This window comes from Mustela lutreola, chromosome 7, assembly GCF_030435805.1.
Source record: "Mustela lutreola isolate mMusLut2 chromosome 7, mMusLut2.pri, whole genome shotgun sequence".
NCBI lineage: Eukaryota > Metazoa > Chordata > Mammalia > Carnivora > Mustelidae > Mustela > Mustela lutreola.
The window spans coordinates 127,432,995-127,447,345 of NC_081296.1; positions in this window are offsets into that span (position 1 = coordinate 127,432,995).

Below are 14,351 nucleotides of genomic sequence, written 5' to 3' on the forward strand. Positions count from 1 at the left end.
GTCATTGGATTTTGGGGACAGGAGGTAGGGGGTCTGAAAGGAGTGCTAGCAAAAGCACTGGCAATGATCTATTCTATCAGAACTTTACTCTCCTCCAAACTCCAATTGTTACCTCCCATATCCTGTCAGTGTCTCCCATTGGGGAAGCCAGTCAGAAGCTGGAGGACGAGGAGGCCCTTTGATGAAGTATATAAATCCTCTCCCAGAACAGAACAGAACAGAACAGATAAAGGTGGGGCGTTGACTTACAAGGACAGACTGCTCACCTGTTTAACCTCTCACTCGCTGCACTCCATTAGCTGCCCCAACCTTGAATACTGTCTCTGAGGATGACTTCAAGGCTGGCTCTAACATTCAACCCTGTTGCTCACTCCAGTGTCTAAGGTTTTGTGAATCCCCTGAAGAGGAATGGATGATGAGGGCTTGAAGTCTTTTGAGAAAATCATCTTGAATTTAAACAAAGCTTTAGTGTTTTAAACAAGTAATGGCACATATGGTTAGAAGAGTTTTCCCAAAATACATTCCAATGAATGTAAAATGCTATGTAAAATACAAACACATAAGAGAGCAACAAATAAAGCAAGCAAGGAAATGAATTGATCAAGAGATTTGGGGTCAAGTTAGTTTGGAAACTTCTGGGTTTGGTGAAGTGGTTCCTTTACTGAGGAACTTCTCCGAGCCCTTTAATATACTAATATCATAAATCCCCAAGATGGCTAAATAGACCTAGATCTCCAAGTGTAATTTATCTTGAAATGTAAATCTTTCCCCACACAAACATGCAGTTTTATTTTAAAAAAATACACTGTGCATTTAGAGTAAAACACGACATCATCATCTTGCATTTTGTAAATTTGAATGTCTACAAAATAAAACATGCTATATAAAATGTAGTCACATTCTTGCACTATAACAGCTCATTTGGCAAGCAGTTATTTTTACTACGTTTCCGTTGCCCACAATTCAGTGTCGCCACATTTTATTACAATCACCTTGCCAACACAATTGTACACCACAGATGCATAGAGTTAAGTAATGGCCTTTTAGTTCTAACTTCCAGGACCAGGAGAGACCTCCTATGACACTTGTGAATGGAAGAGAAGAAACAATTACAAAACAAATCTGAAGAGTCTAGGGTAACCGAAGAAAAGTAGAAACAAAAGATGATTATTTTTTACAGGAAAAAAAGGAAGTGCAGTTATATCTCCAACAGCAGCATGGCCATCTGAGAGGTAGTAGGGTGGAGAGGTCATTTTCTGTCAATTGATAACAATCATTTATGTAGTCAGTCGGTCAATTCATTATGAAAACTTGGGAGGAACAGCCAGGATTGGTCCAAACACTTGGAACTTGCAAGAAGTAATTGGACATCACTTCTGCTCTGAGAGACCTTGCACTGAATGGGGTGAGTTGGGGTGACAGGACGATGCACAGTATAAGCAACAGAGTCAAGCAGGGCAAACAGCACCAAAGAAACTTGAGCTGGATGAGGGATTCAATTATATTGGGCAGGGGAGTGTCCTTTGGTACAGTCCTCAGAGAAGGCCTCTGTAGGGAGGTTATATTCAAGCTGAGGTCTCGCTTAAGTGAAAGAATATGTGAACATGAAGGAAAGGAAAAGTGTGTTGAAAGCTGAGGTACCTGAGGGTACATAAGACCTGAGGTGGAGACCTTCCTAGAGTACCTAAGAAGCAAAAAGGGCGCAGAGGGATGTTTGTTTTCAATGAAATTTTGCCAGTATAAAACCTATTTAAATAAGAATGCTTTTGAAGGAAACTTTCTGTGCTATTCACATTCATGGGTATAGTTCTTTTTGATCCTTATATACTCCTCCCATTTAGCCTCATACATCTTCTCTATTATCCATTTGTAGCTTTCAAAAAGATTTAAGCCACAAACCACAGTTTACATTATATTGGTTAATCTTAGTTGAGTCTATAGTCTAGTACTCAAATACTCAAACAGAGTCTTCGATTCTTTAGTTTCCTTAGCGATTAGAGCTAGAATCGTATTCCTTTCTCTCCAAATGATGGTTGTAGTAGATTTCAAAATTGACTCTAATGCATCACCCCTTCTTAGATACAGGCCCGACCATAGGATTCTGTGGTAGTTTCCCACTTTGGCCAAGGCAATATGCCTGCCCCTTTGGCTCTGTGTTGAGCCAAGTGACTTTCTTTGGCAAAAAGGGTATTAGCTGATGTGACACCAGCAGAGGTTTGAATAACTGTTGTGTGATTGGGTTTGCCTGTTCACTCTTGAGTTTCGATCACGAGACTATGTCTGGGTCAACCTTCTGGAGGATTTGTGTTACCCATGCCTTCCCCACCAGGACCGACCAGTCCACTGCCAGTCCACCCTCTTCAGTTAAGTGAGCCCAGCCAAGATCAACAGAACCTCCTGGATGGCCATTCAGACACATGGAAAGAAAGACGTTTTATTGAAGGCCACAGAGATGTTGTGGTTGGTCATTAAACAACGATACATTGATGATAAGTAGCTGACACTATGAACTATAGAAAGTAGATGTGTGTTCATACCATTTGTTTACATTTGTTTATTTGTTTGTTTTAGTGAGAGAATGTGCAGGCATGAGCTGGGGGAGGGGCAGAGGGAGAGGAAGCAGGCTGAGAGATCAACACGGGGCTTGATCTCCTGATCCTGAGCCAACATCAAAAGTTAGACCCTTAACTGACTATGCCACCCAGGCATCTCCTCTTTTCTTTTCTTTATTCCTTTTTTTTTTTTTGCCATATAATACTAAAACATGTTGGAATACAGCATCCCAAACAACACGGGAATTTTGTAAGCCTTAAATAAGAAACATTTTTGTTGTTGTGATAGCTGCTGGGGTCACCTCTATGTTTTGTGAGTATCTCTGGCCTAATCGAATATAGCATAATAATTTATTTATCTACAGCACACACTTGTGACAGCCTCTGCCTTCTAAGGAACAGTCTCCTGCTCAGAGATGAGGATAAAAGCACTCCTAATGTCATGAATCTGGATAAAAAGCCATCATACCTTTGGAAGCTACTTAATTATTAAGTGTGTTTTGAGCATTTTGTTGTCTGGAACAAAATGTGAAACATATTGCCCACACGTTGTTAATAACCAAGTAGGGAAGTAAGTCTCAGGTATAAAACATGAAGAGGAAAAACAAATCTAATCAATTTCAAAGTATAAATATCACAGAAACTGAGGAGGGAGGAGGTGTTTCTGTAGTTAAGGAACGCTTTCAATTAGTTTTGTAATTCTACTTTGTAGAAGGAAGTCAAGACGGAAATTTGAAGAAACCAGTAACAAAAGTTATCCTTTTATTTGGCTGAATAGTAATTACTTGCATGAGTTGGTAATTTTCTTCCTCATGGAAAGAGTTATCCCTCTACTTTCTAGGAGACCTGTGAAACAAGGATGTCTGCTCAGCCCGGAAGAAAGATTTCTTTCTTTCTTTCTTTCTTTCTTTCTTTCTTTCTTTCTTTCTCTCTCTCTCTCTCTCTCTCTCTCTCTTTCTTTCTTTCTTTCTTTCTTTCTTTCTTCCTTTCTTTCTTTTTTAAAAAACAATCTCCAGGGCTTTGCCTTGAAAGTGTCTGATCCTCTGCTAACACTAGGCCTTTGAAGTTGAGAATTTTCTGTATTTTAAAGGGAATCTAGTTTCATTCTTCACGAAGATCTCAGTTCAGAGAAGCTGTCATCTGTTTTGTCCTGCCCAGCTTTCGAGTCAAATGAAAACATGCTTTGAGGATAAAAATATATGTTTATAAAAAATAAAAAATTAATAAAATTTAAAAAAAAAAAAAACGTGCTTGAGAAAAGATGATTCCTTTTTCCTCCCACAGGTGCCCAGGCATGTCTGTGAGAACCAAATCATGGATGTCAGGCAGGGAAAGCGACTCCAAGTCAGAACCCCGGAATGAATGCTGCTCTTCTATCCTGTGATCCTCAAGATCAGGGATGGGGGCGGGGGAAACAAAAGGAAAGCAGCTCAGAGCCTCTCTCTCTGAAGTTAGGAGGGGCTTCTCTAAAACTCTGGTTACTTGGTGTGAAGAGCAATTTCTCTTCCCGCACCCAGCTCAGATGCTGGCTTGCCTTGGCATGTGTGAAGCCTCTTTGGCTGGGTTCCCTAAACAAAGGTAGCCAGGTACTTCGGAGACAAGTTAGGCCTCTCCCTAGCAGTGTTACATGCTGTTGTTCATTTTCTATTCAGGTGGTATGGCCAGTGGTTAAGAATGAAGTGTCTGGAACCATACTTCCTGGATTTGAATTCTGACTTTGCAGCTAATAAGCAAACTTGAGGGAGTCATTTTATGACTCTGTACCCCATTTTCTTATCTGTCAAATGAGGAGGGTAAAAGCACCCTTTTCAAAGAGTTGCGCCGAGGATTAAAATGGACGTATTTAAGATGACCCAGTACTTGGTCAGTGCCTCGCATATGATGACTTTTACTATAATACATTTTGACAAATGGTTTTATTGTTGCTACATTTGTACTCATTTGCTGCCACTAAATGAGAAGGTCATGCTTGGTTTTGAAATTTGTTGCTTTAATTCTAAAAAGAGATTGTTATATCATATAAAAGTAAGACCCTAGCTCTGTCATTCTAACATGTACAGATATGCATATGCATGTTTTTATACTTTATATAAACAGTTCCTAAGTGCTTATATAATATTATAATCATATGTAATTGTCTGTCCCATTACCTAATATAAGATACATTAAATATGTCGGTCATTCATTAATATTTACTAACATCTATTCTATGTCAGACATTGTATCACATGATGGGAATTCAGCAATCGAAACAACAAATAGCCTTATACTTGTGCACATTATTTTAGTACTTTCCCCTTGCCCTGCAGCTGGGTCAACTATTTGGCAGAATACTTGGTAAGTAGATATGGAACTAGGAACTAGGATCCCAATTCTGGCAGTATGTTTAAGTTATCTGGGGAGTAATTAACTATGAAGCATAATGAAGTTTTATAGATACCCCAAAGTGAAAAATTTAGAGTCTTAAGTGTCTTATTAAATCGCTAAAAATTGTCTTTTTCCCCCTGCTAGTGGCCACAACATCCATAACTTTTAAAGCAGAAGAGCCAAGTTTATGCTTGCCAAGAACATGCTGAATACGTGCATTAAATAAAAAAACAGAGATCTCCAGGTGCAAACACCCAAAATGTAGACGAGTTTGTAGAAAGCCATGTTCAACTTCCGTACACATTTATTGTTAGGTTAAAAAATAATCTGTGTGGTTTTTAAAGATAGATTTATAAACCTGATTTGAAAATTGCTTATAGTATTTCTGTGTATAATATAAAAGCATAAGAGCCAGGTTTGGGTTTATTTTAATTTTTAGCTGACTGTTGCCTTTTTTTTTTTTTTTCCCTTTTTTCTTTTTAAGGTAAGAAGAGTATGGTGAAGTTCCTCTTGAAAAAGGTGAGTTTGAAATGTCTCCTCTGACCTTTAAGCGGGATGGGGTTAAGCCGTATGGCATTGCTGATATTTGATTGTTTTGAACTTAAAGAACAATTTTATGTATTTCAATGTAACATTATGTGCTAATGTTTTGAAAGGAAAGTATTTCTGCTTAATGTTTTAAAAGGAATGTCTACTGAAGTTTTACAATACTGGAAATGTTTTATAGCTGTGCTGCTCAATATGGTAGCCACTAGCCAGCAGTAAAATATGTCTAGGGCCATGGAGGGGCTGAGTTTCTAATTCTATTTTATTTCAATCATTGAAATTTTAATAGTTACATGTAACTAGTAGCTACCTTATGAGACAACGAAATTTAGACATAAATCAGAGAATTACGCACATCAGAATAGAGTAGAAAGTTTTGTCAGGACAATGAATGGAACCATATGTTTCTTACAGTAACCTTGTAAAAAAAATCACAAAAAACCCTGAAAAACCTACTATTATCCCTATATTTTAGAGGATGAATTTGAAGCAGAAAGACAATTTGTCATTTGTTCTGATTCATTCACATTTGCAGAGGAGTATAGAAATATCTGACTTTAGGTCAGCAGGCAAATTATTGGAGACAAAGCAAGGAACAAGCATGAGTAGCAGGAGGGGTGATATGTCTTCATCAGAACATTTGAGAGATCACTGCACTGATGTTTTGCCAAATGACTTTGAACGAGTAATAGGCAGAGTAATATCCTCTCTCCCCCAAGATGTCTATATCTTAATGCCCAGAACCTATGAATATTACCTTACATGGTAAAAGAGACTTTGCAGAGGCAATTAAGTTAAGGAGTTTGAGATGTGAGATGGGGAGATTATCCATGTGGGCCCAATATGATCATGAGTCCTTATAAGTAGAAGAAAGAGATAGAAGATAATGAACCAAAGAGATGGAAGCATGAGAGACTCTTCCCTGTGTTACCGGCTTTGAAGATGGGGGGCCACAAGGCAAGAAGTGTGGGTGGCGTCTAGAAGCTGGGATAGACAACATCAAAAACAACAAATGGGTTCTCTTCCAGAGACTCCAAAGGAACCTACCCCTGTCAACACCTTGATTTTTCACCCAGTGAGACACTTTTCTGACTTTTAACCTCTGGACCTACAAGGTAACACATTTATGTTGCTCTAACCATTCATTTTGAGGCTGTCTTAATGAAACAGGTTAAAAGGATGAGGAGCCTGAACTTAACAGCGGCAATGGCAATGGTGACGGGGAGAAAAGAGTAGATATGAGATAGAAGGCAATGGGAATCTACAAAAATGAAATAAAAAAGCAGGTTTAGATAAAAAGATGGACCACGTGTCTTAAGGCTTTTCTCCTAAGGAAATGCTCCTTCCCCCAAATCGCTATACATGGTCACCTAAGATGGCAGGATATGTGGAGGGAGGACCTGGTTTCTGGAGACCTCTCTAACATCGATTCATAAAGGTCTTTAAAATCTTAGAGAGCTGCCCACACTTGGCCCTGCTTACCCCCTCTTGGCTTTATTCTGCTTGCCCCATATAAAGCAGCAGCTGTTGGCTGCATCAACATTGCTATATTATGAAAATTATGGGGGATGTAATTTTTTTATGTTACTTGGCAACATATTTCTGTCCAGGTGTTAGAGAAACTCAGAGCATAATTATGCCAGAGCAAGAGTAGATGGGAAGTTCAGTCAAGGAAACCAGATTGCTTTTTGTCAAGAGTCTGTCAAGACAGAGAGGCTGGTGTGGTGAAGAATTCGTGAGGTTTGTAGAAAATGCTGAATTTGCATACTGATTCCACCACTTAATTGTTCTGAGATACTGTACAAGGAGTTGTTAAACTACCTGAACCTCATTTTTGTCATTGGTTCACAAGAAGAATCACATCTAGCTTGATGAAATAAATGAGTTTATAAATGCAATGCATTGACCTGGAGTGGAAGTTTAGTAATAGTTGTATATACAAGAAGGATGCCAGTAAAGGTAGAAATTTTATTACTGGTCAAGAGCATTTCTTTTCTATCTTAAAAATAAGAATATGTTTTATATATCAAAAATATAAGCTGACAGCACATTTGCAATGGAATAAAACTTCTCACAAAATAGAGGAGCATGACCTCTAAATCGAGAAGCAATAATGAAAGTTGGGCTAGTATAAGTTATTGATAATTTTCATATCCAGCATTTGTTTTGTTTTGCTACTAGGACAGTGTACATGTGGATTCATGATTTTATTGCCTTTTACAAACTAATCCATTTACAGTAGAATCTAGTGGGAGTCATTGGAGGAGGGAAAGTTTTATGTGGGATATAATGAAGGAAGAAAGGAAAAGGGAAAAGAAGGGAGGGAAGAGAACAGAAAAGAGAGAGAAGACATAACGGGGGAGAAAGGAAAGGATTTTGGTAGATGTAATGAGAAAGTTTATATAGGAAGAAAAACTTATAGAGCACAGAGAAGAAATGCATAACTATTTATTCTTCCCTTCACTATGCTTGGCATTAAGTAACACGTATAAGTGCTAATTAATTCATCTGCTTGCTTATTCAGGCACTGGTTTTATTAGGAGTTCCTAGAAGTGTAGAATTTAGAAGTGAATAACGTGGACTTCAGCCTTACCATTATGGAATTTATAGAAGAGAAGAGCATCATCAGACCAAAACTTAACTTATTCAATCCTCAAGACTACCTATTAATACAATTGGTATTGTGATTATTATTAATTTGCAGACATGGGAACTTGGTTATGATGAGCTAGTCAGTGACAGATCAGGATTCCACTCCTTTTTGATTTGCCTTCAAATTAAGTTCTCATTGTTTCCATAAAAGCCCATGCTAACTGGGGGTAATAGAGCTGATGTAGTGTGTATGTGTGTACACGTGTGTGTGTGTGTGTGTGCGCGTGCGCGCGCGTGTGTGTGTGTCTGTGTGTGACTTTGAATGTTCATCCATTTTTTGAATAGTGTGAAGAAGCCATAAGTCCTTCTCTGTGGCACTTGGAATACCGGCTGTCATGTTTACTCCTTTTAAGAAAAGAAATATCGGGGTGCCTGGGTGGCTCAGTGGGTTAAAGCCTCTGCCTTCAGCTCAGGTCATGATCGCAGGGTCCTGGGATTGAGCCCCGCATTAGGCTCTCTGCTCAGCGGGGAGCCTGCTTCCCCCTCTCTCTCTGCCTGCCTCTATGCCTACTTGTGATCTCTCTCTCTCTCTGTCAAATAAATAAATAAAACCTTTAAAAAAAATAAGAAAAGAAATATCACAAAGATGTAAGTTGGTATTAGGGGTTTGGCATAGCACATAGTAGGCATTCAGTAAATATATGTTTAATTATATAGTTAGTATGTATAAATATATAAAATCATTAAATATATAATTAATAATTAATCTATAATAATATAGTACATAATACAATATATAAAATTTAATGATAATATATAATTATATAACAAATATAATACACTGCTTGAACCTAAATATATACCCACCTTTCTACACAATCTACATCTACAGGATACTATAACTTATTACACAAATATTCAGCAAGCACACACTCTGTGCTAGCCACTACGCTGGGTGAAAGTAACCTAAAAATTAAAAGGCCAAGAACCTAAGCTCTAGTAGCTCTACAAAGGATGGGTGACAGGATGTGAAAGAGACGATGAGGGCCAGATTTGTAGCTAATTTTCATAGAATATGGTATCAAGGAATCACAAGGAATACAGGGGAATTAGTGCTAGATATTTTGTTACATTAAGGAAGAGATTTCGTTATGTTAAGGAAGAATAAGAAGAGGCAAAGTTAACAATTCAACTCGGGTTGGTCTGGAAGTCAGCCCTACAAAGGAGAGACAGTTAGGGAGGGAAAGTGAATCCTGGTTTAAAGAAGCTTGCTTGCGGCACTAAGGAGTGTGGATTCCATTCTTAGTACCTACAGTGAGTGCCCCTAGGATGCTTTAAGTGATGGAATGGCATGAACAGTCCATATACCACTGGTCACTTCTAATTAAATATGGTGGGTTGAAAATATGTGCTTAGCTTCTATCCCAAAACCCCACTAACATATTAAAATAATAAAAAAGAATTCTTTTTAAAAATGAAGAAATGTAGCAAGTCAGCAAGGCTGACAGAGGAGTATCAGTGACAATATTTGGGGCACTGGAAAGCAGATGCACAGTAGTAACTGACCCAGCAGAGGACAAGGACCCTTATCTGACCACTTGCCCAACAGTAGGAAAGCCATGGGCCCTGTGATTTACATCACAACCTTCCTCACAACACTGATATTGAGAATATAGTTAGAGCAAAAACAGAAGAATTGTTTAAATGCTTGATCAGGAAGGTGTGAGACTCTTGGGCTCTTGCCCATTGCTTCCACCATTGTTGCAGAAAGCAGAACTTTTATTTCCTGGAGAGGGTAAAATATCTGGCCTTTGTCCTGAGATACATCATATACAGCTGTGAGTGGGACATGATACGAAATAAAGGGGGTTTAAGTGAAAGGCTCATACAGACTTGGTGACTTAAATTCTCCCATAGTAGGACTGTAGAGCACAGTCAGCAAGATTTATAACATGTAGAAAATGGAACAGTCATTGTATGTATGGTAAGCTTAAGAGAAAAACCTAATGCTCATAACCAACACAAAACAAAACAAACAAACAAACAAAAAGAACCCAATAGTCCAATAGTCTATACCCATGACTGTCACTCTATACCCATGACAGCAATAGAAAAAGGCTACCATGTGTACAGAGCTTCCAACAGCTGTATGCTGGTTAACTCTCAAAGTTGAGTAAGCAGCCAAAGACGTCTGTAGACATTCTAGAAAAACACAGTTGTCCTCAAATTATGCTCTTTCCTTCTTCATAAGAAATAGACCTTAAATTCATAGATGACCTCCCTGGCAACTAAGGGTAATGATCTAGTTCGTGAAATGTGCATAAATGGGACACATGTGATATCTGCCTCTTTCCTTTCAAAGGAAATTGCAGCCCTGAAATTCCTCTCCCTTCTTCCATCAGCAAGACGGAGCTCATAATTCTCTCATACATATGATTCAGCTTTAGGTGTGAAGACAAGGGCAAAATTCTAGGCAATAATAGAACAGAATAATGGAAGGAATGGAAGTCCCTGAGTGACTCCTTGGAACAAAGCTATGCCATTAGCTTAGAATTCTCACTCCAGAACTATTTTTTTTCATTCTTTCAGCCATGGTATTTTGGGATTTTGGTGTTTGAGCATCTGGTCCCTTACCTTAGCTAACACAGAGCTGAAATATGAAAGAAAGATGATTAACTAAACAGAAACAGAAACAAAAACAAACAAACAAACAAAAACAAACTTAGAAAAATGGACTCTTTAAAAGTTGGAAAATATATATCTGTATATCTACAAAAAGATAAAGAATTATATCGAAATAAGCAGTATTCAGAGAATAGGTAAAAGCTATTAGAAACCAAACACACGAAAATTGAAATAATGAATTGTTAGATTTTTAAACTTAGTCCTTCTTACCCACAAAGATTAGCTGATTGGGAAAAAAAAACAAAAAACAAAAAATCAAAAAAACCTGAAGCAATCTCTCAGAGTATATAAGGAGACACAAGAATGAAAATAATTAAAGAAATGAAAAAATGAGATCGGTTTAGGAAGTTCAATATGCAAATTCAGTTACATATTGAACATTATAGGAGTTAGGGGTACTGATCGCCAATGCAGTGAAAATCCATGTGTAACTTCGGACTCTCGAAAACTTTACTACTAGCCTACCGTTGTCTGGAAGCCTTACCAGTAAGACAATTAACACATATTTTATATGTCATATGCATTAAATACTATACTTTTTCAATAGAGTAAACTAAAGAAAAATGTTCTTAAGAAAATCATGAGAAAGAGAAAATAACATTCACAGCCCTATTTTGTATTTATAAAAAGAAATCCATGAATCACTGGAACTGCACAGTTCAAATGCATGTTATTCAAGGGTCAAGTGTAACAGGAATTCTGGAATGAGACAGTAGAGAGAAAAAAGAGGGGAGAAAATTATCACATAAATTAAAATTCAAAAACCAAAGCACCAGTGTTTAATGATTAAAGGAAACCACTTGATCTCTAGGACAAGGCACATACCAAGTCACATCATCATAGAAATTCAATAGAGAAATGCTGCGTGCTTCCAGGGAGAAAAGAAAGAACGAAAAAGAAGAATGTCATATATAAAGAATTAAGAATTACATTCTAATTGAATTTTTCATAGCAATTCAGCTGTCTAGAAGACAATGACGGAATACGTTCATAGCTCAAAGGAATATTGATTTCCTATCAGGAATTCCAATCCCAGCTAAACAAGCAATGCAATGTGAAAGGATTAAAACCATTTTCTTGATTCATGGTTTCATAATCCCCTTCCGTGTATCTTTTCTTAAGAAGCTACACAAGGAATCTGCCCACCAAAACAAGAAAATAAATTAGGAAAGAAAGAGAGAGATGATACACAGGAATGAATAGAAATAAGGGAGAGGGGGGGGAGGCAGGGAATCTCAGGGCGGTGTAAAAGGCAAGTGCATGATAGTAGCTATGTCACTAGCTCTCATGGAAGAAGTCAGAAAATGCCGGAGCAGTTTTCTTCCACAGGCATAGTAGAATTCTTGATGTGTTTGTGTGTATTGAGAGACGAATCACATGAGTATAGCCGAGTTTAATCGTAAGTACATAAAAATTAAGCATGTCTTTCCTAGCCCCAGGAAAAAAACAAAAACATTGTGTAGGGAAGAAAGCAATCTTATCAACTGCTTTGCGTCACTTTGTGTAACATTTATACAATAATAATAATAAAAATAGTCCTTCAGGCACATTATCATGCATGTTTATTGACAATCTGGTGGAATGAGAAGAACAGGTGTGTGGTGTGGATGGAGAGGGCCCTGAGGTGGAGGGAAACTATCTGAATTTCATGTTCCATAGCGCAAGTCGATACATGATGACTAAAACTAACAATCCCCAGGCAGCACTGTGACACGGTCACCAAGATCCCAAAACATCAAAAGGGGATTATTTGTAGAAAGCAAGCAATGGATTTCCAGAGGTAAGAGGGGGAAACAACTGTTTTTGTTATTATTACTGTTGTTTGTTTTGCTTTGTCTCATTTTTATTTATAAGTAAAAATTATTTTATTAATTAATTCTGCATAAATGAATCAGAGTTGGGTTTTGGACTACAGCTAAGAACTCTGCTACAAGAGCCATATTTTTTTTTCAACATTTCAAGATTCATTGTTTATGCACCACACCTAGTGCTCCATGCAGTATGTGCCCTCCTTAATACCCACCACCGGGCTCACCCTTCTCACCCCCACTTCCAAAATGCTCAGTTTGTTTCTCAGGGCCCATAGTCTCTCATGCTTCATCTCCCTCTCTGATCTCTTTTTTTTAAAAACATACCTTGAGTGGATATAATATAAATGAAATATTCAGAACATTTAATTCTGGCAGAACTGTGGGGAGAGTAGGCGGGAAAGGAGACTCATGAGAAATGGTGTGGACGGGGTGCCTGGGTGGCTCAGTGGGTTAAAGCCTCTGCTTCAGCTCAGGTCATGATCCCAGGGTCCTGGGATCGAGCCCTACATCGGGCTCTCTGCTCGAGAGAGAAGCAGAGAGACGGGAAGAGAGATGGGAAGCCTGCTTTCTCATCTCTTTCTGTCTGCTTGTGTCTCTGTCAAATAAATAGATGAAATCTAAAAAGAAAAAAAAAAAAGAAAGAAAGAAAGAAAGAAATGGTGTGGACATTTAGGCTTTGACTCAGTATAGGGTACAGGGAGCTAGGAGGATGCTTGAGGTAGAGAAAGATGAAGGTATAACTTTGCAAGATTGACAATGATCATGGTATTAAAAAATTTCAAGTAAGGTACAGATATACAAAAATATTGCCTTTTGAAGTTGAACAAACAGGAAGTTGCTGGAACAACAAGAAACTACAAATAACTTGCCTGTTAATGTCATTTATAATTGTTTCCAAGCACTTCACACTAAGTATTCTCACTTAAGTTTTAGAGCAGCCCTGTCAATCTGGCAAGGCAGAAATGATTACACCCATTTTACCAATGATCAAATTGTGGACGAGACTGCCTGAGTCATCACTAAGTTAGGAAGTACAGAGCAGAGCAGTATGAGTACTCCCATAATTAAAGATTCTTTATTTACAATATATGCTTTAGATGTAAATCAGTTTTTCTAAGCTTTTTCTTGCTTTTGCATTGTGGTGCAAATATTTGATCTTTGTGCCCAGTTCTTGGCGCAGAGCTCTGAAATCTTATGGAATTGACTAGGTGATAGGAATATCTTTTGTTTTGATAAGGCAAACTTTAATAGGCAACTGAAGAACTTCGGGGTGGGGACTGGACACCAGAATGTAACCAGTAATGTGGGTCTCTGAATCAAAATACCCTCCCCTATAAATTACAACTATGGTCACATCTTGTTGATTGCTAAAGAATCAAACAAAATGGTATGTGAAAAAAAAATTAGCAGTGTCTGGCTAATTATAAACAACCAATTAAAGGTAAGTATTATTAATGATAATTACAGAATCGAAAGACATACAAATAATATTAATAAAATAGTACTTGTAGAATAGCAATAGCTATAGTGACAAAACAGAAATAATATAGAAATATAGAAATAAAAAAGAAAGCATACCCAGGGCACCTGGGTGGCTCAGTGGGTTAAGCCGCTGCCTTCGGCTCAGGTCATGATCTCAGGGTCCTGGGATCGAGTCCTGCATCGGGCTCTCTGCTTAGCAGGGAGCCTGCTTCCTCCTCTCTCTCTCTCTCTCTGCCTGCGTCTCTGCCTACTTGTGATCTCTCTCTGTCAAATAAATAAATAAAATCTTAAAAAAAAAAAAAAAAAGAAAGCATAA